Below are 25,568 nucleotides of genomic sequence, written 5' to 3' on the forward strand. Positions count from 1 at the left end.
ACCGTCCAAGGATAAATAACTGCATGTACGCTTACACCTGCAGGCTGAAAGTCAGGTATCTGAATAATCTGTTTGTCACACACACGAACCAGGATTCTGTGTAACCAGCCTCCACGATTTCATCTTCAGCAGCACAGCAGAGGAGTCAAATCCTGATTATCCACCTTCAGCTTCCTTCCCGACTGCACACGGATTGCTTGTTCCTCCACCTACCAAATTTTTCCAGAAAAATCTCAAACTGCCCTCCATGCATGGAGGAGTGTTTTAAACGTGGGTCTAATTCTTTTCTTTTCCACATTATTGCTATTGATTGCATAAACAATAAATAGAAAATGACACAGATCTAAAGTATTAGAATGTTAATTTGGACAAAGTGAGAACAGAAGACATGACTGGAGCTTGTACAGCTGAGTGTTTCCTGTCGAGGTGGCTCTTCTACGCTGCACCAGTGTTTGGGTCGGTAGAGTCCTGAGCACTCCTCGGTGTGTCGGGCCAGCTGAGCCTTGTCCAGGGTGGGAAAACAGACAGATGTATCCAGCATTCACATGCACAGAAGAAAAGTCTTAAATTTAAAAACCCAAGGCCCGTCTTCAATGATAATCGAACCATGTAGGTTTTGTGAATTAATAAGTGGACCGTGTTGTATAAATATTGATGAGGATGTGAGTACACCCATAACCTCTGCTCACAGGGGTAATTTATTTTTCTCATTACTTTCAATTGCTGTGTGCTCCCACCAGTGCTGAGTACTGAAAGTATTTTTGTAGACCTTTGAAAATGGGCTGCATTAAGTCCAAAATAATTCCAAAGAGTAGTTTTCTAAAGGTCCTGATTTAGAAAGCATTAGTATTCTAGTAAAGGATGTATGTTTTTACACCTCAGCTAGCTCTGCTGAAGTGTTTCTTCAGACCATGTCCAGTGAAATGTGGACCTCAGAAGAATATTTCATGTTTTTATTAGCTAATGTCTTCCAGTCCTTTACTTCTGTATAGAAACACGCATCAGTTTAAAGGGTGTGACTGCCTGAACTCAGACCGTTTGTGCCATTTATTTTGTATGTATGTTTCTAATATTCCAGGTAAATAGTAGTAATTATTTTATTAGGCTGTGTTTAAACACATTTGGGTCTGATATAAGGATACTTAGACTGTGCTTAGTCCCAAACATCATCTGTATGAAGTGAGTAGAGAAAATAAGGAGATTTTTTGTTTTCCGTGGATTTTGTAAAGACCAAACCAGATCGTGAACAGAGACGTATTGCTGGACTACACCACTGTCAATGGGTGATAACACAACAAGGTTAATTTAAATCCTTGTATGGACCATGACCTCTTAACACAGAGATCACCAAATTCCACGATTTGCGGCACCCTCCTGCTACCTCACATGCTTTTTTTGTTTCTTTTTCATTACCTTGTGATGAGCATTTAACGCCCTACATGTGACAGTGGGTTGGGTGTTGAGAGGGGTTTTTGTCACTTCACATATAAGAGGAGGATATAATGGTATCATTTGGAGTTTATTATCCTTTAACTAACCTGATAATTAAGTAATGCAGTTTTAACGGAAGAATTATTTAAAACGAGTGGACGGTGTTTGCAACGATAATCACTGTCAGTGTATTTAAGGATTGTAAATGTGCTGTCAGAGAGAAAGCTTCAGCACCTGGAGAACTGTGACAGGCTGATATTAAATAAACCTCCATTGTCTGTCTGATATATTGGCCTAACACTGCTCTCATTATCTCAGTGGTGTAAATTTGGACAGTGGCGTGCTCCCATCCAGCCCCGTCTTCAATATCACCCGGCTCCATATCCTCTAATAAAAACGTATCTTGAATTGTGAAAAGACAATCCTTTTGACCTTATTCTCTCTTAAGCTCTATTACTGCACTTCAGTTTGTAATATTACAGGAATATTTTAGAAGACATGGCCCTCCTGATCCTTTGTCTCCAGCAGCACTGGCTGCCTGGCACGCAGTACTGATGAATGTCATTTCATTTCATTTTTTCCTTTTACCACACAGTGAGTTTTGGCGTCAGTGGAGAGTTGCTCTGGATTAAATGTCAGACAAATGTCAGTCGCGCCTTTAGAAGTTTGTTGTATAGTTTCATGATGCAAATGGCTTTTGTGCTGTTAGTGTTTTGGGTTTATCTTCGTGCTAAAGCTGTTCAGATGAAGGCAACACAGGGACTTCTGATAAAACTAGGCTATTTTTATTTATACATTTTTAAAATCATGCAATGATTTATGATTTATGTCATGATATATATATCAAGTCAAGTCAACTCAAGTAGCTTCATTGTCATTCCAACCATGTGCAGTGGTACAGTACACAGTGAAACGAGACAACGTTCCTCCATGGTGCTACATATAACAGACAAACAGGACTGCAGAAAGTACAAGTGTGCAAAAACTGCAAAACCCAAAACAAAGACACAACACCAGACAGAACGATACAATTTCTACAAGATTAATTAAAATACTTTATACACTTTTGTTGTGTATAAGTGGTATTTGAAATAAATACCGTGTCGACATACTAGTGTCATGCTTTGCACAAGCTGCTGCTGTTTCACACTCACGTGAGTAGCTCTCTGTGCTCGGGGAGAAATCCTGCTCAGAGGCGGAGCCCAAAAGGAGATGGGGTCCTAATGCGATTGGTCACTTTAATGGATAATCTATTGATTATATTTTCAACCTCTTGTAGTATTGATACAGAATCAATAGTCATACATCTTCACAGTTAATCTAGTGCACATCCCCTCCGAGGCCTCTAATGCAGCTGCCCTCACTTGTTGCTGTGGCTTTTGACCCCGATCTATTTTTCAGATCGATTGCTCACACTCATGATTACTGGCTCAGGGTGTTTTCAGTCAAATGCCTACATTTGCTGATCACTGACCCGAGTCCCATGTAAGATGCACATAATCACAGCTGAAGCACATGCATGGATCCATATTAGTGTGTTGGCGTTGTTTACATTTCTGTTTACCTTTTTTTTACCCACTGCAGATTTTTGCAGTTCCATCTCTTAAAAAAGAAATGGACAATGTAACTACTTACTTATTTACAATGTAAGTGTGCAATCTGAAATTATATATTATATACATAAAATTATACATTCAGTTTATTCCAAGCACATTTTTAAAAGCACTAGAGAACAAGGTCATGGGTGCTCGTTATTTTTATTTTTTAACCTGAAACTAATAATAAAATCTTAACACTCCTTACGTCGCTACTTTAGAAAACCACCATTATTTTTCTCTTATTTTTGCAGAAATCAGTTAGCTTTCACTGTCCTTGAGTAGAAAATATCAAGTGTGGAAGCTCAGCTTGTTGCTTCAGTCTTCATGAAAACCATCTTTTATGTGCAGCAGCTCCACAGACACAGCAACAGCAATTTGACATGTTTGCATCGAATATGAAATGGTGAAAGTATTCATGAGTCGAACTGTTTGTGCGGTGCTGAATTAGAAGGGGACACTTTTTATTTCTATGCAGCTGTCCAGCAAATTCATATTCATCATGTTCTCCACTGATTCCATCTTTGGTAATTCACAACAGAGCCGCAAACAGCCGAATACAAACAAGTCTGGTTATTGTGATAATTATTATTATTACAGATGTTATTATTATTATTATGGCTGATGTCGTTTCCCTGTCAATGCAAATGTCTCATTTTCATGATAATGCCCTGCTCGTCGGCCTCGCCGCTGTTTCTGACAGAGTCTCTCTGCTCTCTGTTTATTACTGCGCCTTCATCCCTCAAGAGGAAACAAGCTCCTCCAGATTCATCGTCACACTCGTCTCTGTGTTTGGGAAAAGTCTCTTGTGAAATCTTTTTAATTTCTTTTCAGCAAAAATATGATTTTTTCATATATGAATTCATTTTGATTCTCAGGATTTCAACATTTTGATCCAAACAGAACTGAGAAAGTTTCTGATCTTAAGATTTTATCATCCTTTGAGAAGCATCACCTGTTTTTTTTTTTTTAATGACAATTACATTGGAGCTAAAAATTATTTCTTAGTTCAGCCCAGGAAACAGTTAAACAGGACATAGTGCAGAGTTGTTGGTGATATTTCCAAACAGCAGTTTACTTTGTTTGAGGTATAATATTTTTTGCCTTGTTATCATGATGCTCCCATCATGTCAAGAAGAAAAAATATATTTCATAAGTGTAAAATGAGCAAAAGACAAAAATGTTGGGTTATTATCATTGTCATACATGATGCTGGTAAAGAGTAAAGTTTAATTATTATAAACAGTTAAATTACTTTACAGCAACCAACACCTTTCAAAAGGCACCATTTTTCCTTTGAAACTCAATGGTCTCAGTTTCCAGTTTGTCTCGCACTTTTGACAGTTTCATTACTGCTTGGCAAGCAGTTCTTGAGTGTTTACAGACAGCAAAAGACAGTCTTTAAAAAAAATACTAAAGTGCTTGAACGAACAGATAAACTGTCTGAAACACAAACCTTTGCAAAGTCGAGAGTTTGGGGATGTTAGGCAGTGGATGAAAGCGCTGCAAGGCGTATGAGGGGGACTTTCACTGCTTCAAAGCCCCAGCAGTTCCTACCCATGTTTGTCCTGATTGGACATCAACATTTTTGGTGGTGGGGACAATTAAATTCACCAGCTGAAGCCTCTGTTTAAAGGATGATTTCATAATCTTGAATCTCACGGTTGTGTTTTTTCTTTTTTTTCTCATAAACTCTGATGTGACAAGCTCATTTAAATTCTTCTAATGTCTCCTGTAGGGGAACGTGACCTTGGTCATAAAGGTTGATGCTGTCACGACACGATATACAATCGAATTCTTTCTTCTTTCTCCTAAAAGTGTAAATGTGTCCTTTTTTGCTTTTGTGCCGTAAGCTTGTTCTCAAGTCAAACTGCTTTGTAATCTTCATGTTTGAGCTTTATTTCCCTTCGTCTTTTGCTACAGCAGCTAATAAGGCTGCTCTATTACTGAGAAATTGTATCTCGATTTGGTTAAAAATGTCAGGAAAATGTCCACAGTTTGTACTAAATGAAACCATTTTAGGTTTCATTTCTGACAAATTAAACTGCAGCCGCACTGTGATTTAACTTAACATGGACCTAATGACACAATCACTATCTATTATATCTTTTTCTCTTGTTCTCTTTGTCTTTCTCATCCATCTTCACACTATTCCTTTTCTGTCGTGTCGGAGTTTAACAGTTTGATTTAGAGCCACATATTTCAGAGTAGACCTTCCTCTGTGATTCATCGCCCTGCTCTCTCACTCTCCCCTCTGAATCTCTGCCTCTCTCTATTGAACATCCTCCCCGTAGAGCTGTGGTAGGTAGGTAGGTAATGGATTTCCAAGGAGCAGTTATAAAAACGAACACACTCACGGCGATGACCCGAGATTTATAGTTTGGTCTCTTCTCTTGCTGCCGTAAAAGAAAGGGATAATACAAAGCGGACTTATTTATAGACATCATTCTTGTCTCTTTTATTCTGTCCTTGCGATGCTGTGCTTGTATGTACCCTCGGTATGGTCGGATGATTTCTACACTGATTCTACGTTCGGTTTTCTGTTGTTTTTTGTGGTTTTCTTTTCAAGGCGTTGCGTCAGGCCCTAGTTATTTTATTTTTTGCATCCAAGCAGGGCTGACATATAAACAATAACGTGGAACATCTGCTCTGCACATTAGCATTTTCTGTTTTCCAAAAAACTTACAAATCAATTCAATTTATTTTCTCTCTTTGCTCTGAGATCGGGTCACAGAGGCATCAGTCTCAGCACTGATGCTCAAATCTTCCTCTCCTCAGCCAACTCCTCCAGTAATCTTCTCTTTCCTCTGCTGATTGGACATGCTTGAAACTGCTCACCTTGATTCAGCTTAATTGGCCAGTGGTTGGTAATATAGCATTACCTCTAGATATGGTCTTTTAGTCCTCTTTCATTCTTTTTGTTTCGCAGCGTTCATATCTTTGAAAAAGCTTCCTTAGCCTGAGAGCAGCTATTATGCTTCTGGCACCTCCACACTGAAAGTTCAGCTTGTAATAAGCAATTGTCATATATGTTGTAAATGTGCTGCTACAACAAAAAAAGGAAACACTGGGACAATGTTAACGTTGATCTTTGGTGTGATTTTGAATCCAGCGCTCAAATGGTCGATACTTTTTTTCCAATTCAGTTCAATACAGTTGTAAATCGCGCCAAATCACAGCAACAGTCACCTGAAGGTGGTTAAGACTGGGAGGTAAAAAGCCTACAGTAATACACCTGACCATTATAAAACTGATGTCCACAGTAACTAGACTATTGTTAAAGAAATACACTAAAAACATACTGGTTTTAGTGTGCAGTGAAGATTTCCGTATTTTGTTTGCAAGTGAAGAAAAAAAGTGTTCAAGTCAAATGTAGAAGAAAGTTCGACAACAAAGTAAAGTGAGCAAAAGGACAAGTGGTGTCACGTAGAGGCAAAGCAAATGTGAGATGGAGTTAAAGGGCAAAGTTGACAAGAAACAGTCACAAAGGGCAGCAGCGAGCACAGAGGCAGAGCCTGTGAAAGTGTGACATGAGAAAGATTATCAAAGGGGGAAAAGCTAAAAGAGAAAGGAAAAAGGATGAAGTGACAAAACCCAGAGACAAGGCCAATTTGATATTCAGCCTGTAAACTAAGGATGGGTTCAGTTTATCACCTCAGGGACGCAGACGCACTCGACCAAATCACCCACCTCATCAGTCATTCAAAACACTATCAGTCAACCAGGAAATCACCCATCAAACAGACACAGTAACCCACAGCATGAATCAGACTCGTACCAAATAGACTTGTCTGACTGACTGACTGACTGAGTGACAGGTCCCACTGGCGCTTCTCTGATTGATGAATGCAAACGTTCAGTCATCCAGACACCTTTGAGTTATCAACAGTGTCATATCAGGTTTGGCTTAAAAGTTAAAAACTACTCACTTTCTTCAGGTTTCAGAGATGATTAATCATATTGTTGCCATTTCGCGCAAATGTTACCCAAATCCCACCAGATAAACGGCATTCAGCTGTCCAACAGTTCTATTTATGTTGGCCAGAAGGTATGTGTCATCTCTGCTGATTGCTAAACACGCTGCTGTATGAATGCTGCTGGTTTTGTCCATCCCAGTATTACACCATGATCTGCATATAGACGTCCACAGGATATCATAACAGTGTCATCTCTGCTTTCAGACGCCACGATAAGAGAAGTTTGTCCAATAAATTTAATCCAAACCCAATAAAGACTTGTAGATAAGGCCTCTACTTTTTTATTGGAAAGGTGTCTAAGGCTCAGGCCACTTGACTCCACTCTGTAACATGATGACTGGTTTCTGCTGGCGTCCTTGAAGCCTCGCTCTGGTATCTGCTATCTTGGAGGCCTCATAGTCTGTTTCTGGCATCTGTCTGTATTATTTTTACTCGTGTCTGCAGCTACATAAAGGTCAGAAAGGAGCTTTTAGACAAAATATTAGAAAGTATTTAATTTCAGTGAAGGAATGAGGAGAATATTAAAGTATGAAATGAAGTATATAAATGTTCACAGTGGGAGGACAGTCTCAGAACTCGAGCATTAATGCAACTCACATTTTCAGTAAATGTAGAAATACAGTAAATGGTTTGACAGATTGCAAATTACAGGCTCCTGAAGCATTCTTTCTGCTTCGAGGAAACCTGATTCCATGAAATTTACAAATCTACCCAAACAGCCACACCAGCCAGCCACAGTTTTATTACACTTATGATCTCTGAAAGCACCATTTAACACGAATGATGAATACAACAACTAGGAAGGCTCGAACTGGTCAAAACTATGAAAGTGGCAAAATGATCATTTTGATGAAACTCATCATCTTGTATGTCTTATAATCTGCAGATGAACAGTTTACCTGTCAGAAACAACAGCATTCACAGAGCCCAGTGCCCCCTAAAGGGCGTGACCTCGCCTTGACCCGATTTTCGCCAAAATTAAATCAGCTGGAGCTGTTATTGGTACCTACCATCACCCAAAACTTAAACATGATACCTTGAAAATTGTGGACACTAGACTGCTAACAAATAGACAAACAAACGTAACTGATTTTACAGCAGATATGTTGAAGCATCACTGTGTCACACACTATAACCGGACAATCCCCCAAAAGTTATAAAATCTGTTAACAAAAGGCTGCAGGTAGAATGACAAATGCTTTTTTCTGGTTCAAACTGATAGCGTAGGAGTAATAGCAACTGTAACAGTGCTGCTGTGTTGGACAAATATTTGGAGAAGCTGCGACTCATTTTTCATCTCCTTAAGAGTCGAGAAGCATTTCACTGGATGAGCAAAGAAGATGAAAAATAGAAAAGATTTGGGGTTAAAAAAAGATTTACAGACTGTTTGTTACTCGCTCATCATTCATGTTGAACGCACACTTAATAACTGCACGTTAGTGTCATCATACATGTTTATACAGGTAGTTTATCTGAGCTACAGTATTGTAATCATCCAGTATTCTTGTTATTAACTCTCCTGTTGGATCAGCTGATGAATCAATTTCACCTGTACATTAAAGGGTGTTGTAGAAAAGTCTTCACCTTTGTGGTGTCCCCTTGAAGTCTCCACTTTACACTGACAAACTTTTTTGATGATGCCTAAACCCCCCTGGGGATTCCACGTGTCCCAGATGGAGGATGGGGAAGCGAGGACGAGATGGATAATAAATTGCTTGTAAATATTGCATTGTATATTACAAATGTGGAAAAAAAAAACCTTAACTGACATTTAGTGTGCACGAGTGAGTATTCAAGAACAAGGACTGCCGTCCATTCAAGTTAGCAGCAGAGGATATTACTGCTAAATTAGATTTTTTTATTAGATTATATGTTGAATAAAAATCAGTATTCATTTGTGGCTATAAAAGCATCCTTAACGATAGTTGTTTACTCACAATTTTTTTAAAAACAATGCAAAAATTCTACCTGAAAGTTGATCTACAGCCACATTACTAAAGTCAAAAATCCACAGATGCCTTATGCATGTACAAAACAACAACCAGAAAACCACTGGTTACGCTCAAGACTAGCAAAGCCAGATATGACTCTACAAAAAACAAAGAAAAACTGTGTATCTAAAAGAGCTTACACATTTCTGAAATAAAGGCTTTGGATGGATGAAACAAAGGCAGGGTTTATATTTCTGCATCTGTAAGTTCACTGGGGTCTGATATCACTTATGTCATCAAACAGTGAGCACAAGACTCTATCCGGTCTATAAGTGATGACATATGATCTCTGCTTCTAGGTCCAAACTACTCTGCGTTTATTAAGGCTGTTGTGTTTTTAACATGTTTTAATGCTTCTATTTAATCTGAACAAGCCCCTAAAAACAGTCAGTGATCACTGTCGGCCTCTCTGTTTTTATTACCACTGTGTAATGGCAGCACGTTTTAAAGCTGAGTTTTTAAACCCTTACGATGTAGCAGCCCAGCCCATGCAGCAGTATATTAATGACTAACTTGGTATTGTGGATGGATTATCTCAGTTGTTCTCCTGACTGAAGTTTGGTCCGTTTACAGCATCCTGCCATGCGATTGCATTTGTCCCTAACCATCGGGAACCCTCACGTTAACTTTTATCGAGTGGAAAAAAGTTAGCATTCATCCTCCAGCTTCACTGTGTTTATGTTATGCTAACATAGCTGTGTCGCTAGCCGCCACGCAGCACATCATTATATAGCAGCTAGCCCAACTTCAGTAACCCTACAAACGTCACTGCTGTTTAGTATTCTGTCATTTATGTTGGAAGTGATAGCAGAGCTGTACGTTTGAATGTTTCAGAAATCTCTCAGTCAGAACATGCTATATCATGTTTAGGTGGAAACTAGCGAGCTAACTTCTAACTCTGTTAAACTTCATGAATCCTATTTTCATGGATGCCTGGATGTTAGACTTAATTGTTACACCTGGTAGAGCAGCCACACTGATCATTTTATTGAAGATGAAAGAATTTAGACAGTTTGTAGCTCTGAGTGATGCTGCAGAGTTCGTTTGTGTCAGAAACGGCTAATGACATCAGACTTAAAGACCAGATAGAGATGTCCACATTTCATGTTTACAATACAATCCCTGTCAATAATAGAATATGAACGAGGCAAAATGACAAAAAAATTGTGTTATTGTCCACATACTTATGGACCTAAATGTAATGGACACGTATCAGCTGAACAGCTGTAGATAAAATGTTAGTGTGAGGTGATTTTTGAATTAAAGGCTTGTTCTGTGTTGTGATTGAAGTTCAGCCATTTCAATCTTGAAATTGTCACTGACCTTCTATCCGCCTCGCTCATTGGCCGCTGCAACTGTTGTCGAGGCCATTTAGTCAATAATGGAGCTGTTTGGGTTTAGAGCAGATGAATGTTTATTCATAATTCTATTTTTGTGCCGTGATCGCTGGCAAACAGAGTTAGAGAATCATCAAACAGCTGTATTTATTCTGGCTGTTTGTGGCCTTCGGCAGCTGCAAGTATTTTTTCTAAATAGGACTACCTTGGATGTTGTGTTGGTTTCTCTTGTGAGTCTGTAACATGAGAAACAATCTAAATGACCCGCAACAAAGCTAAAAACTTCTTTTTAGTTTCTACAGTTCAAAACAAATTGTAATTCTCTAGATGTCTGTGGGTGTGATTCCAACAAAATGTCCCTATAAAGAGCTGAATATCCTTGAATGTGACACCTGAGCTCCTTTCACCTCTCAGCTCAGTTGTGAAAATGAAAATCTAAGTCTGTGTCACGAATCAAATCCACCAGGAATCAAAGAAAACAGGTTTCCTTTGAAACTGATGCCCATGGATATTTGAAAATGTTTGGCTGCTCCCAGCGCGATGAAACATCCTTACTGTTTAATAGACAGCTTTAACCTTCAATCCATGTTCAATTCAAATGGATAAAGAAAAAAAGTAAGCGCAAATGGTGAGATTTCTATCCAAAAACGTTCAGCGGGTTCAGTTCCAGGCAGGGAGGAGGTGGTGGAGGTCTGTGCCCAGCTGGGGGATGTTCTGGTGGGGCTTAATGCTGGCGGGGCGCCCCTGGAGGTGGAGCTGTAGGGAGGGAGGGATGAAGAGAGATGAGGGACCCACAGGGGAGAGAGACTCAGCTCTGACCATCTGCCAGCCTCCAGACGCTGCCAACACACACACACACACACACACACACACACACACACACACACAAACAACCCTGAATGCATCCTTTCTGCCTGCATACATTCATTCACCGTACGTGTCTATACGCTGTATATTTTTAGCCAATCAGGAGCGTTAATAGCCTGCATGTGTATGTGTGTGTGTTGGCAAATAGATGCAGGGTCTGGCACTTCTGCTGCCTCCCTGCTGAATTTACACTTCTCTCTCAGGATAAAACAGCCCTCCACCTATTAACTTCTCCATCCAGCCATCCTTACACCTCCGCCTTCTGTTTCTGCTCCTCCTCTTCTTCGTCTTTTCCTTCTCTCCACAAATTCCACGTCGGTTTATCTGTCCATCCTGTTATCACTCCAGTATGTGTACACCATATAAGAGCTGTTGCTATATATGCAAAATTTCCAAGAACCTCTCAGGACATTTGACATATTTTTGCTTGTTCATGGTCAAACTGTTCATGATGCTGAGTCAAAAACAGTCAAAGTAAAATAATATTTTTGGAAATGTTGTCAAATCTTGGTCAAATGGCAAGCTTTTTGTTTTTTTTCCTTATATAAATGAGTTTGTCAAATATTTGCTACTTAAAAGATGAAAAGATCAACATTTGTTGGGGAGCACAGACCACATGCAGCAGATGCCATCTGGATGGTGTCATATTAAATTGGTACAGCAATTATTGTGGTGATGTCGCCGATGTTTTGAAATGTTTGGATGAGAGTTTTTGTAAACTTGAAAAATCAAATGAGTTTACTACAAAAAGAGTTAAAATCTCAGCAACTTGCACAAAGTTTGAATCAATGAAAACCATCAACAAATTTCAGAAATTGCTCTCGTTGTACCCATGTGCTGTATATGAAAGATAGACATACCCACTGCAATTTCCCCCATTGGTTTCAGCCTCAGCAATAGCTTTTTTGTCACACCAATGTTGTTGTTTGTAACCAGAAGTGACCAGATGTGGATGAGACAGTGGAGTGATGAATGATCAGATAATGCTAGCTAGCTTGCTGGAGCCATAAAGTGCATGAGCTCATCACGTACACACATGTTACAGTAGTTAGTACTAAATCGTTTTTCTCTGGTGTGCCTGTAAGGATTACCACAGCGGATCATTGGCCCACACATATACTTTGCATTGACTTCTGTCAGACTGACCATCTGGATGTTCTGTCTCACCACATCCATGAACCTTCGCGTTGGTCTTTCGCTTTTATTCTTTCCTTGCAGTGACATCTTCAACATCCTTAGGCCAGTATATTGACTTTCCCTCTCCTGTACATCTCCAAACTGTGAGCTTACTCTCCGATGTACACATTTATAATCCTGTCTGTCAACAAACTCTTAGTATCATTAATTGTGCTGCATCCAGATCCACTTCCTTTTTGTCAGTGCTGCCATCTTCTAACATACTTCAGAGCAGAGGTGCCATCTTTTAGACCTTTCTTTTCAGCTTTGCAGTAACACTCATCTCCACCCACTTCAACCCTGCCTTGCAACTTCATCATTTGACTTGCCTTCTTTCATACGCGTGTATTCTGTCTTGTTTCTACATTCCTCTTAGTTATTTACAGTAGAGTTTCACGCAAAAAAACGTTGATGCAGGCTTCTTGGATTTTGGTATCAGCCAGGCTCTGCTCTCTTGTGTTCAGCTAGTTCAGAATGCTGCAGCCCGACTCTTGACAGGCACTCGTAAACATGACCACATTTCCCCAGTCTTGGCTCGTTTATACTGGCTTCCAGTACATTGTAGAATTGATTTTAAGATTATTTTTTTTAAACTCTAAATGGATTAGCTCCATCATACCTCTCTGATCTGTTGACTAAAAATACTCCGAATAGAACTCTCAGGTCAGCTGATAAGCTGCTTCTAGTTGTCCCTAGAAGCAGCTAAAAAACAGAGGAGACTGGGCCTTTGGGATTGCTGCACCCAAACTTTGGAACAGTCAGCCTCTTGAAGTTAGGATCGCTCCAACACTTGACATTTTTAAAACCCGTCTGAAAACATCTTTGTGTGTGTTTGTTCTACTTTTTACTGTTTTATTATGTTCAGCACTTTGGTCAACCTGTGTTGTTTTTAAATGTGCTTATAAATAAATTGATTGATTGATTAAAAACTAGCTACCTCAAAACAACCCATATTGTTTCTCAAATAACTGTCCCAAAAGTTTGAGTTCAGTGAGTAATGCCAGCCTTGGCCTACCGTTAGAGCTTACTGCTATAGTTTAGTTATGAAAAATATTCACTCTCTTTGCAATTGTTATGAAAGGAGAAATGAGCCAAATTAAACCTACACTGTTTTTCATAGCAGGCTGTAAACACGCCTGTGCTGTAAAGTTGGACATTAAGGAGTCTTTGGTGATTGACACTCGTGAGCTGACTTCACTTTGTAGCTCTGGAGCTTGATGCTGGTTTGAACCTCGTAAAAAAGAACACAGTGCGACTCTATTAACATGCCACCTGTTGACAGATGCAGATCAATGTGCAGATTTTTTTGGCACTTCAGATGTTTAGTTTAGATTTGCATCTATCACACAGAACCATCGGGGAGCATCTAATCCAAAGTCAGCGTACAGCATTATGATGTCCTCAAGTATACAGCCAGCAGGAATGAAGCACCCTGAAAAACTGCACAAGTGTTGAGGAGGCTGGTGTCGTTATTAAAGCAAATATTGATTTGATTTAGGTTTTTGAATTTTGATTCATGAATAAAAATTATTCATGGCTTTCTTTTTGAAGCATCTTCTAAACTTTGGCGTAGCTCTGTACACATGGGCTTTTGATCCTTCATTCTGTACTCAGCATGTGTGAAGACTGGGAACAACACATGTAAATTTGTCAGACTTAGTGTGTTTCTGCTGTGTGTGATCCTGCGTTAATCAGTGGAGCTGAGAGCAGAGAGGATTAGTGACTTAATCAGGGTGCTAGATGATGGTTATTAATAGAATTAGACTGAGTTGTCATCGCTGTGATGAGAGTACTTTATTCCAAAGTTTCTCTTTTTTTTATAGTTCCTTGTTCCATTTGAGAACACAGCACATGTTTGTTAAACACCAAGAAATATGGCAGAGCGATTTGATCAATCTATCAGTTCCACACATTAATTAATGGCACCCATAATCCTGGCCATTCATCCAGTGACTCATCCATCATCTGCTGTCTGTACCCAACCAAAGACTTTACCAGTCAAGTAGTAGGTTTTAATTCGAGCATCCAACTAATCTCACATTTATAAGTAATTTCATTACAAAAATGCATTTTTTTGTAGGTGGAAACAAAATTAGTGACATTTTTCACACAAAACTCCAGAGTGTCTAAAACATAGCTTTTAGTTGCTACAAAGCAACAGGATAACCTGTAATGAGTGAGCACCATTCCAACTGGCTAACAATTATCTCTCCACATCTCTCCCCACTTATAATTCAACAGCGTCTCCAACAATAATGTTATTGCTGGTTTGCTATAACTGGACCAAAATTATCAGGAAGCTGTGATCAGACCTGCTGCTCATTCTGTGAGCAGACCAGTGGAAACTCTGCAAAAACCTCACATAAACCTAAAAGGAAATCTCTTCCCACACCACCTGATCTCCTCTTCTGCACCTTGTCCAGAGATGATAAAGTCTTTCCTATTTCTTTCATTTGCGTTTGAATATCTTAAGTCTTTTTCAGTGTCACTGCTCTGTGTCTGTACATTAGACATTTGGTTTCAGTCGCCGTCTGTCCATCGGTGGTTTTAGACTAATTAACACTTGTTTGAAAACTTTTGATGTATTTGCACTAGGCTAATGAGTTATCAGCTGTAGTCGCTATATTCTTTTCTCCCTGTCTCGCCTCTCTGACTTCGCATTTCCCACTTGCTGTGACAGCCGAGGAGACAAACGATGAGAGAAAGTGGAGTGATCATAAATTACTGCAGTGTGCTGTAGAGACTTTCATCCTGTCTTGAAATGAAACGAGGGCGTGTAAGTTAAACGAGTAATTAAAGCAAATAAAATATATTTTTTTCTTTTTAGTGGTAGTGATGGGGGAATGCTGCTAGCTGAGGTCAGTGAGTGCCCAGCTGCAGAGTTAAGACGTTCACCCTCACAAAATAATCCCGGGATTTCCAGCCTCGTGCAGAAACTGTCGAATAACCGCGGGGAGCAATCCTGCAGATGATAATGACAGTCCGTGAACTTGCTCCACAAAGTGACTTCTCATTGCTCAGCCATTAAGGGACAGCTGTGCTCTCCAACCATATAATCCATCCGTTCTTTCTAATTGAGTGCAAACCTTTGTTGGTCCTGTTTTTTGCATTGCCTGCTCCTTTCTTCTCCTTCACCTTTCCCACTAGTCCTCTTTCACTGGCCTGCTTTATTCATAACTTTGGAATATTATAATGTGTGTGTGTGTGTGGGGGGGGGTTCTTCTGACAACAACAATCTTCCTATCTAAACCTGAATTGAGGATGGTCTCACTTGCAGCTGTTCATCGGTGACAAAGGTGTTAAAATAAAGTCCTCCTGTCAGCTGTAGCAGGTCGTTTGACCTGCAGTGGCAGCTTTGGCAGGAAAACAGACATCTGGGGTCTGATTCAGCCTCTAGTGCTGAGGCAGTAATATTATCTTTGTCTTACCTGAAGGTGTTTGATTTCTCCTGGATTTTAATGTCATCTATGTTTATTGCACCTGTTTATGGTCCCAAAACACTTACCTCATGCAGGAATCCAAAAATTAGTGCCAAAAAACAGACATCCAGTCAATTAAAACAACAAGAAAGAAGAACATGAAATGTTCACTAGCTGGGCCCACGTCCTCATTTTTGGTTTGACAGCGTTTTAGTAGATAAAGGTAAATGTTTGAACATGAATTGAGCTGCGGTTTGGGGAAGGCCTCGAAGGGGACTGGCGACGGCTCCCGGGCCTGGCAGATCCCCATGGACTAAATAGACATGAAGAAGTTAAAGAATTGAAAAAAAGGAGGGAGGGTGGGGCACGTAAACGAGAATGAAGAGCTTGCAGAACTGGGGGAACCTATATAGATGAGAACCAGAAGGAGCGTGTTTGGAGGCGTGGTCCCGCTCCTGAAATTCCGATACATAATCTCCAATTAATAATAAGCACCAATGGTAGGATAAAAGCAAAGAGAATGAAATACCATGAGATAATAACCAGACAATAACATGCCTGTAAAGGACAGAAGCATATGCAGTGATATCACATTAAACCAAGTCAATGAAAATGTGCTTGAAGGAGTGGACTCTCCTCAAGAGTCAAGAGGCCCTGATAGGAAAAATATGGCCACCTTTAAGTCTTGTAGCGGTGATTTAGCTCATATGGGATCGACGGTTCTTCTTTGTATCTGTGTTTATTTTTGTCCTGCACTTTCAGGTTTCCTTCAGCGTTGCCTGCTCTGGCCTCAGGTCAGAACATTCCCAAATGTGAACAGGTTGGTGGCGTGCTGGGTTTTTATTTAGGGGTACGCTTCCTCCTCACCGTCACCCAGCTGACCCAGTTTCCTGGCTGCCTGGGACAATTTTAGAGGGTGCGGACCCAGCTGTCCAAATCACTGAGCCTGGCCTCCAGAGCTGCTAACAGGCCTTATTTATTAAACAACTGTTTTTGCTAAAGGAGGCTCAGTGATCAGGAAAGTGTTGAAGGGACAGAGGAGGAAGCCATGCGGTTAGTGACTAGGCTAGGAGCTAAGCTAGTGAATCCCCAAAGATACAATCAGTGAATATAAGTTGAAACTGATTCAGCAGAAATTGTACTTTGGATAAAGCACTTGATGGTTACACTATAAAATAAGTCGTTATTTAAAGGTCTGTAATAAAACAAGCTACACAGGTGAAGCCATACAGATCACCCCCGTAGAGTGTAACAGGAACAAGAAGTGATAAAATACTGCAGAGAGAGCCAACACCGAGTGAGAGTGCCACCAAGAGAGCAGCTTTGTTTATACTAGAGCTGGGCGATATAAGATTTTTTCATATCACGATATGTTTTTTTCATTTCAGGCGATAACGATATATATCACGATATAAGCCAAATAACTATATTTGTAAGATTTAAATGTGCCGTTGCTCACAAGTAAAATGTGAAATAATCAGCAGCTTGTTTTGATTTAAATATTTATTTCCCATAATAAGTTCAACAGGGCAGATGTACTTAAGGAACATGAGACTTCAGTTTCAGATAAAGGCAAATATTGTAAACTACACAAAAGGCAGCCGCTAAAGCGTTTAAGTTTCAAAATAGAACAAACAAAACAGACAAAACTAAATTGTCAATTCCACTTAGAAACAAAATATTAATTCTAAAAATAAATCTTAGTTTGTTTTACAGAAGAACAGACAAAATTGACTAACTTTTGTCAATATCAAATAAACTGAGAACTAAAAGGAAATTCTCAATCTCTCCTTGTTGTATAGCTTAGCTTTTCAAACAGTTTTAACAGTTACTTTAGTCTGACAAAAGCTGAATGACGAATTAGCGCTTTCAGTCAGAGATTGAGCATGCACCGCTTTATTGTATTTCCAGACTTGCTTTCGGCACAATTTACAGTGCGCTTGCTCTGTTTTTGTCAGACTTGAAATAGCCGAAATACCTTTACACTACGAACTTCTGTGGCCCTTCTGTTCGACAAGCTCTCCAGCATTGGAACCATCATCTGTTTTTTTTGGTAACCTTCGCCACGCTCTCGGTTGATTTTTCTCTAGTTGGCACACTCATTTCCTCCATTACCTGGGCAGCCCGGCTGCTGCTTCCCAAACAAATACACATATGCGGCTTGGCGCTTGTGCTGTACATAACAAGTCACGTGACGTGACGCTGCGGCTGTGATTGGTTCGGCGCGCTACTTTGGATTGGCTGTTCTTTTTTTCTTTTAAGAGGACAAGAGAGATGAGGCCTATCGCAATAGTTTAATTTTTCTATCGAGAAAAAGTTATTTCGCAATACATATCGTTATCGTTCTATCGCCCAGCTCTAATTTATACAGCACTTTGCATTTAATCCTGAGTTATTATTAATCCCGGGCTCTCTTCCACAGCGTGTCTTTGGTCCCGTCTTCCTTCCGTCTTTACCCAACTGGTCGGGCAGATGGCCGCCCCCCTCTGATCCCGCGTCGGCCAGAAGTTTCTTCCTGTTAAAAGGGAGTTTTTCCTTCCCATTGTCACCAAGTGCTCATCATAGAAGGACATATGATTGTTTTCTCTGTATTACGGTTTGGTGTTTACCTCACAATGTGAATCACTGTGAGCTTGAAGCTACTGTTGAGATTTAGTGAACTGAATTGAATGTAGTTTGGGGCCAGACAAAGATGTGCTTTAAAAGTGATCCGTAGCCAATGGCGAGACGCCAGAAATGGGCTGATCTGGTAGTATCTAAAAAAACCAGTAAGAAGGCTCACTGTTGCATGTGGAATTATCTTGAGGAAAGAGATATGCTGTTTATGCAAGGGACAGGGCCGGTTCAGCAGTCGAATTGATCTGTAAAATCCTGATATATGTTCCACTGCAACGGTGTGGAAAGTTCATGAAGTCTATTTTTAGCTGTTGGAGGTTCCATGGCTCAGTGCTAAGGATTGTTTCGTTCTAATGACAAGTGCAACATGTGAATCATGATTTCTTTCTACCCCAAAGCTCAGATTAAACCTCAGATTCACATTCAGCCATCAGCAGAGAGGATTGAAGGGATGGACAGATTGGACAAATGAAGAGGAGAGAGGAGGACAGTATGTCTTAATGCAGCAGAGAGGGAAGGCTTGTTGGTCAAAGCCCACAGCCTAAAATCCTCTCTGACGAAGGACGAAGATGAAGAGGGACAAGAAGGGATGAGATGTGAATCAGAAGTTCAGTTGGTCCAGTATTCATCTTCAATAATAATTCAATAAAAAAATTAATGATTTTTATAATATTCAGTGCTTATTATTGATGCATCATCATCTTTGCTCTTCAAGTGGTTTTATTTTTCTTTCTGATGATCAGTTAGAGTATAAATATAAAGGTATCCCACTGAGATCACTGTAGAGATAATAATGAGATTTTTTTTAATGAAATTATTTACAAACATTTTTACAAAACAACCTAAGTGGACTAGGATTCACTGGAAACAAGGATGCAGTTTCTGTCACCATCAGCTTATCATGGAAATCCACGGTCAGTAAACCTTCTGCTACGTTGACCGCTGTTTCATTGCTGCCTAAATATATGTTTAGAAATGTAGACAAACCAAACTGGTGAGGTTATAAAAAAGTCTTTCAGTCTTCCAGCAGACGTTTTCACTGCTAGTGTTTGTAAAGCTGGTTGGAAATACTGAGAAAAAAGAAGATGGATGTTTTTGTCATTAAGAGAAAGAGAGATCAGCTCTGTGGAGTGTTGGCTCTGTCTTTAGTTGGAGACTTTGAAACTCTCCAGCTGGTTGTAGAGAAACACACTGTATGGAGGCAAAGCCATGGCCTCATTAATGAGTGTGTAAGTCGACCCTAAACCCACCCCGAGGCCAAAACATATATTTCCTTTCAGTCTCAACAATCATGGAACAAACAATATAGTCACTGTGAAAAATATCAGAAACTCTTCACAGATGTTTCTGCTTTGTCTGTCTCAAAGATGTAGGATTAGGGTAGAGTTAGGGTTTCCACCTGTGATGATTTAGACCTCAGTGAGTCAGTTGTCGTTGCAGGGTTTCTTCCTGTTTTCTCTACAGGTATTCCAGCTTCCTCCCACAATACAAAGACATGCATGTTAAGTCAAGTGATGATTCTAAAGTAGCTGTAGCTGGGAACATGAAGATCAATAGTTGTCTGTCTCTCTGTGTTAGCCCTGCAGCGGGGTGTCAACCCAGTGAGCCAGAACTGGATACGCAGAAGAAACTGGTTAGATGAATGAATAAATGAATTAATGAATAGAGACACCAAATTATAAGTCCGTACAGCCAATTCACTTGCAAACATGACTATTTGGAACTGAATTGGACGGACTGACTCACAACACAGCAAGTTTCTCTCCAACGCTTTAGGTTATTTGAGCAGTTTATTATGACCCATTTGTTCTGTTTAACTAGTGGCCATAGTCATTATGATCGGAGAAAGACAAAAGCAGTGTTGGGAAGGTTACTTCCTGTTTTCACTACAGAATACTGAATACATGCCCCAAAATGTATTCTGTAACGTATTCTACGTTACTCACAACGTATTCTGAATACTTTGAATACTTATATATTATCATGTTGTTTACAACTGATGAATGTCCTATTGCTGTGATTTATTACTGTTACTGAAGGTCCGCGGCTCCGAAACGTAGTAAAGGGACCTCTGGCTATACGTCGGGTTCATGTCGGGCTGGTAGCCCTAGCTTTACTTTGTTGTCTGGGTCAACTTTGTGAGACAGAGAGGCGTTGAAAGGCTGCTCCAACGGAACTTATTTTTTCCGGAGGAAAACACGAACACAGTGTACAGTTGAGTCTTATGAACTTACAAATGGGCTCGTCAGGCACTGGCTGCAGTGGTTAATTATATTTACATGCTTCCAGCTCCCGTTTTGCTCAACAGCTCGGACTTATTTCTCTCCTCCCTCGCTCACAGACACATATTCCATTCTCCTGCAACGGACTACACTGCCCATCAGGCTATTTGGGGCCATGCCTGTAGCATTCTGAATTGAAACACGCAGAGAGAGAGCGGACCCTGTAACCATGGCAACCGTAATGCTGCCGCCTGGAACAACAGAACGTAGCTGTCAAACAAACCCAAACAGTCCTGACCCGCGACAATATGAAAGCAGTTTATTCCATTTATTTCAACAAAGTAACTGTTTCTGAATACCACCTTTTTAACGGTAACTGTAACGGTTACTCATATTTTGTATTCTGAATACGTAATCATGTATTCCGAGAACACTGACAAAAGACATGTGGTTATAAGATTTTACAGCCACAAAGTCCACATACGAGGAGCTTTACATGAATGAACTTATCAGGTAAACAGTGGAATTTCTGCTAAATTGTTATTTATTCTTTTACCAAAGTAGTTCAATGGCTTTAACTTCATTTCTGTTAATGTAATGTTGAGGACAAACCCACACCAAGCTAGCTGAGCAAAAATGCTGCTGCTGGCTGGTCCACTAATTCTGGACTCCTACAGATCATTTTTATTTGCTAGGGGCGCCTGGCCAGTGTCATGTTTCATGTTGGAGGACTTCTTGGAATCATTGAATTATAGATAAATTATAGACTTGGAACAAAAGCTACTGCTTTTGAAGAAAAAATGATAATATTCTCTTTATCTGATGTATTAAAGGTGTATAACGCTGAAAGTAAACTGTGCCATTTTTCATTGTTCATGATGAAAGATGACCAGTGTGACAGAACTGTGGTGATATCATTGGTCACCACTCCAGCTGCACTAGGAGAGAAGTTGGCCATTGTTACAGTCCCTCCTGTTCAGATCAAGGGCAAAAGTTAGAATAATGATCTCACAGTGGGACTAATTAATGTGACACTGGTGCAACTGTGAAAATACTTTAACAAACCTGAATAGAATAAATGGAGGCAAAAAATGCAAAGTGAAAGACTTCTTTCAACAAAGAAGAACAAATAATTAAGTTTTGGCACACGGTTTGTTTGCATGTGTCCTCCAGGTGTTATCATGAAAGTTAAGTAGGATGTGGCATCGGAGGAAACAAGGAAGTGCACACTCATAGTAGGCTGTGAAACAGTAGATATTAGAGAATCACCATGCAGATCTACATTTCAGATAGTACAGAAGGTCATGATTTTTGAATAAGTGAATAGTCATTAAATGATGGATACAAAAAATCTAATTGTTTATGCAACTATTTGTGCATTTTTCTTTCTTTTTACCACAGACTGCATGAATAAAGCTGGATGTAGCTTCCAAATCTAAAAAGTGAAGACAAATAGCCACCAGGGGCCAACTTCAGAAGTCCGTGGAAAAATACTGTAATTTCTGACATGTTTTCTTATGGTCTCAGTTGCTATTTTCAAGTCTTATTAAATGCAGCATGGTATTCATTTCATAAATTATGGGTATTATTAGTTAAAAAGGAAAATTAACCAGCATATGCTTTACGGTGGGCTTACCCTGCCATATGCATGTGTAATTTCCCACAGTTTCTCAGCCAGAAGGTCCAGTGCATACTCTACAGTATATACCAACAATCATGGAGAGCAAATATGCAGCAGTACATTGGCTCAAAATTCCGATCCATACTTTATATATCAAACCTGAGTCATTAGATCGATGTTGCACTGTGTGGCATTCAAAACAGCTGCTGAAAATCTCTGTAGCTGCCTTTAGATTAGATGTTGTAAAGTTCTGGTTGTCATTATGAGCATGATTATCCTCAGTATCACGCCTCCCACTGTGGACGACGACTCCTCCCAAAGCGTAATTACGGTTGAATGTAGCACAATGTCAGCAGAGCAGATTATAGACAGAGGAGGGCTGGACAGTGAACAGAGCCAGACCTACTCTCTCCCATCTACTTATCTCTCCTCTCATCTTAATAAGACCAGAGGAGCGGCAGCATTCTTCCCACAAGGCCTCACTGTCCGGGTCTGAGCCACAGTCTCATTAACCAGGCATATTGGCCTCTGCAGTACAAAGGGCTTCCTTTGGAGCTGACACTCTAGCATCCTGACTTGCTCATTTAAAAGTGAAACGCTGACATCCTCGCTGTGCCATCATCGATATCAGCACTGTGGGAGAGAGCGAGAGGGAAGACGCTTTGCTTTTATTCACGCGCAGCTGCTGGGTGTTGAAGACGAGGGCTGGCGTTTGATTCAGATGTTAGATAGCGAGATTAAGTGAAGGGGATCATCTCTAACTGCTGAATAGACCTCAATCTTTCATGGTCATTTAGATGTTCTTCTGTCTTGTTAATCCAGTCACATCACACGAAGTTATATGTTTTATGTGTGACCTCATAATCCCGACTCACAATCTTTATCGAATGTTTGCACTTAATTGCAAGCGGGGAACAAGCTGACGTGAATTTTCAACTTGTAAAAGGTCGAATATGCAGAAGCATCATACTGTGCTGCAGAGTTTGTTTTTTATCATTACAAACAGCCAAAAGCCTCATGCATTCAAATGGCAGCTGCTCAATGATGCAGGCGCCAAAAAGACCTTTCCAGTCTTCCCCCATTTGGTACCAAGACGTAACACGGGCTTCCACAGTGTTGCTTTTTCTAAGTGAAGCCCATAGACAACATGCTCAGATCAGATTTCTTCCCGCCAAGCTAGCTGACTTCCTGCTGGCTCTCTGCAAAATCATACAGCTCGTCTATACTTTCCAAATGTCAGCAGACCAGATGGAATACACTCGAGTGATAAACAGAGTCCTTCTTCACATTAGTGTGTGGAGAAAAGTTATTTTTGGGTCACGGAATCAAGTTGTAGTAACATGGTGTGGCCACTATGGCAACAGCCATGAAGGGCTCTAAAATCACCTCTATATTTATTTTATAGCCACACACTGTATATAGAAGATGGACATAGCTACTTGTGCTCTGACGCTCTGATTTTAAGACCAGAGGTGATCGTGCTTTTGAGGCCGTCGCACCCAAACTGTGGAACAGCCTTCCTCACTCAGTCAGGTCGGCTCACGCTGTTTGTTTCATGAATGCTGAAAACTCATTTTTATAGGTTAGTGTTATTTGAACTGTGAAGCACGTTGTAGCTCTGTGTTTTGAAAAGTGCTATATAAATAAAGTTACTATTATTATTAATGGGCATGGTGGTTAGCACTGTTGCCTCACAGCAAGAAGGTCCTAAGTTCAATTCCACCATTCCAGGCCGGGATCTTTCTGTGTGGAGTTTACGTGTTCTCTCTGGGTACTCTGGCTTCCTCTCACAGTCCAAAGACATGCAGTTAGTGGGGACAGGTTAGTTGCCCATAGGTGTGAATGTGAGTGTGAATGATTGTCTGTGTCTATGTGTTAGCCCTGCGACAGACTGGCGACCTGTCCCGGGTGTTCCCTGCCTCTCGCCCTAAGACAGCTGGGATAGGCTCCACCCCCCACCCCCACCCCCCCCCCGGCATCCCTGAAAAAGGATAAGTGGAAGAGAATGAATGGATTATTATTATAATCATACATTGTTTTTCAACTCTACCTAATGTTTTGTGCTGTGGTCGCCACCATGTTTTTTTTTCATTCTCTTTTTCAGTGTTTTTTGTTTTGTTTTTATTGGATCCTGAATGGAATATATTTGTGCAAGATGTGAGTGCTAAATTATCATTTTAGTGATAATTGATAATGATGATAATTAGTGACACAGATTAATGGAGGTGAGGCCTGGCAGACAGGTAGTAGCTACTTTTAATAAGTGAGTTTATTCTTTAGGTATAAAATGTCCAGCCTCCGTATGTTTGTCAAAAATCTTCTGAAACTATATTGTTGTGAAAAAGCTGTTTTTCCCCCCAGTTTCTCTATAGGTGTTCACTTAAAAGCAGCTTATTTGTAACTGCAGTTGGTTTTTGTGTATCGATACCGTGAGCCTGAAAACTTGGCAGATAAGTCCCAAAAAGTGGATTCTGTTCATCTGGACGTAGCATTTTCACCACTTTCACCACAAAGTACTGTTTATTACCATTATTATTATTATTATTATTATTTATTATTATTGTTACCTGGATGAGTGATAAAACGTTTCTCCCACTGAAATGTCTACGTCCAGGTGAACAGAATCAACTTTTTGGGACTTCCTTGCCTGGATGACTGGGCCTGCATTGAGACTTGGCAGATAAGGTTTTATAAGACATTGAATTCTCATTTTTATTAACCAAAAAAAGATTTTTAATCAATGAAAATCTTTTTTTTTTTCAGGCTGTTCCTGATCGAGTCATCACATTGCTACCATACTTGGTCGTGATTGGCTGACATTGTTGAAGAGATACTGAAACCCTCTGAAGCAGGTAGGATCGCTTTTGCAGAGTAACTGATGTTTTCTTCCACCGGGGTCCAGTATATGACTGCTCTTACTGAGTTTTTTCTAAATGCACCACTTGATTTCATTTAGGGGGAAAATCAATATAAAACCTACTTAAGCACAGGAATGATCGGAGGTCTGAGGAGAAGCTACAGAAAGTCCCCTCTCTCTCTCTTCCTCCCTCTCTTTCCATTTCTCGTTCATCCTCTGTGGTAATTTCAGATCCCGCAGTCAGACACCTGCGTCTCTATTTGATAAATATTGAATCTTCCAGAATTGAAATGGATCTTTAACAAGGCTAACACACGGACAAACACGGCACATACACCACCCACACACTCATAATGCCCCTGTCATTCTGAAGCCACCACAGGTTAGAAGGTTACTGCTGTACTTTGTCGTCTGTCAGTTTTGTTGCTGTCTGACACACACACACGCACGCACGCACGC

At 40.2% G+C, this 25,568-nt stretch overlaps 1 protein-coding gene across 1 annotated transcript in view; it reads left to right on the forward strand.

Annotated features, from left to right (window-relative positions):
- Positions 1-25,568, forward strand: part of si:cabz01090165.1 (uncharacterized protein LOC100333421 homolog) — a 380,989-nt gene that overhangs the window by 234,354 nt on the left and 121,067 nt on the right. Inside the window, exon 7 of the mRNA XM_031741783.2 lies at positions 25,016-25,104. The gene's annotated coding sequence lies outside the window, so the exon portion shown is untranslated. The remainder of the gene's footprint in view (positions 1-25,015; positions 25,105-25,568) is intronic.

Source organism: Oreochromis aureus, linkage group 14 (assembly GCF_013358895.1).
Source record: "Oreochromis aureus strain Israel breed Guangdong linkage group 14, ZZ_aureus, whole genome shotgun sequence".
NCBI lineage: Eukaryota > Metazoa > Chordata > Actinopteri > Cichliformes > Cichlidae > Oreochromis > Oreochromis aureus.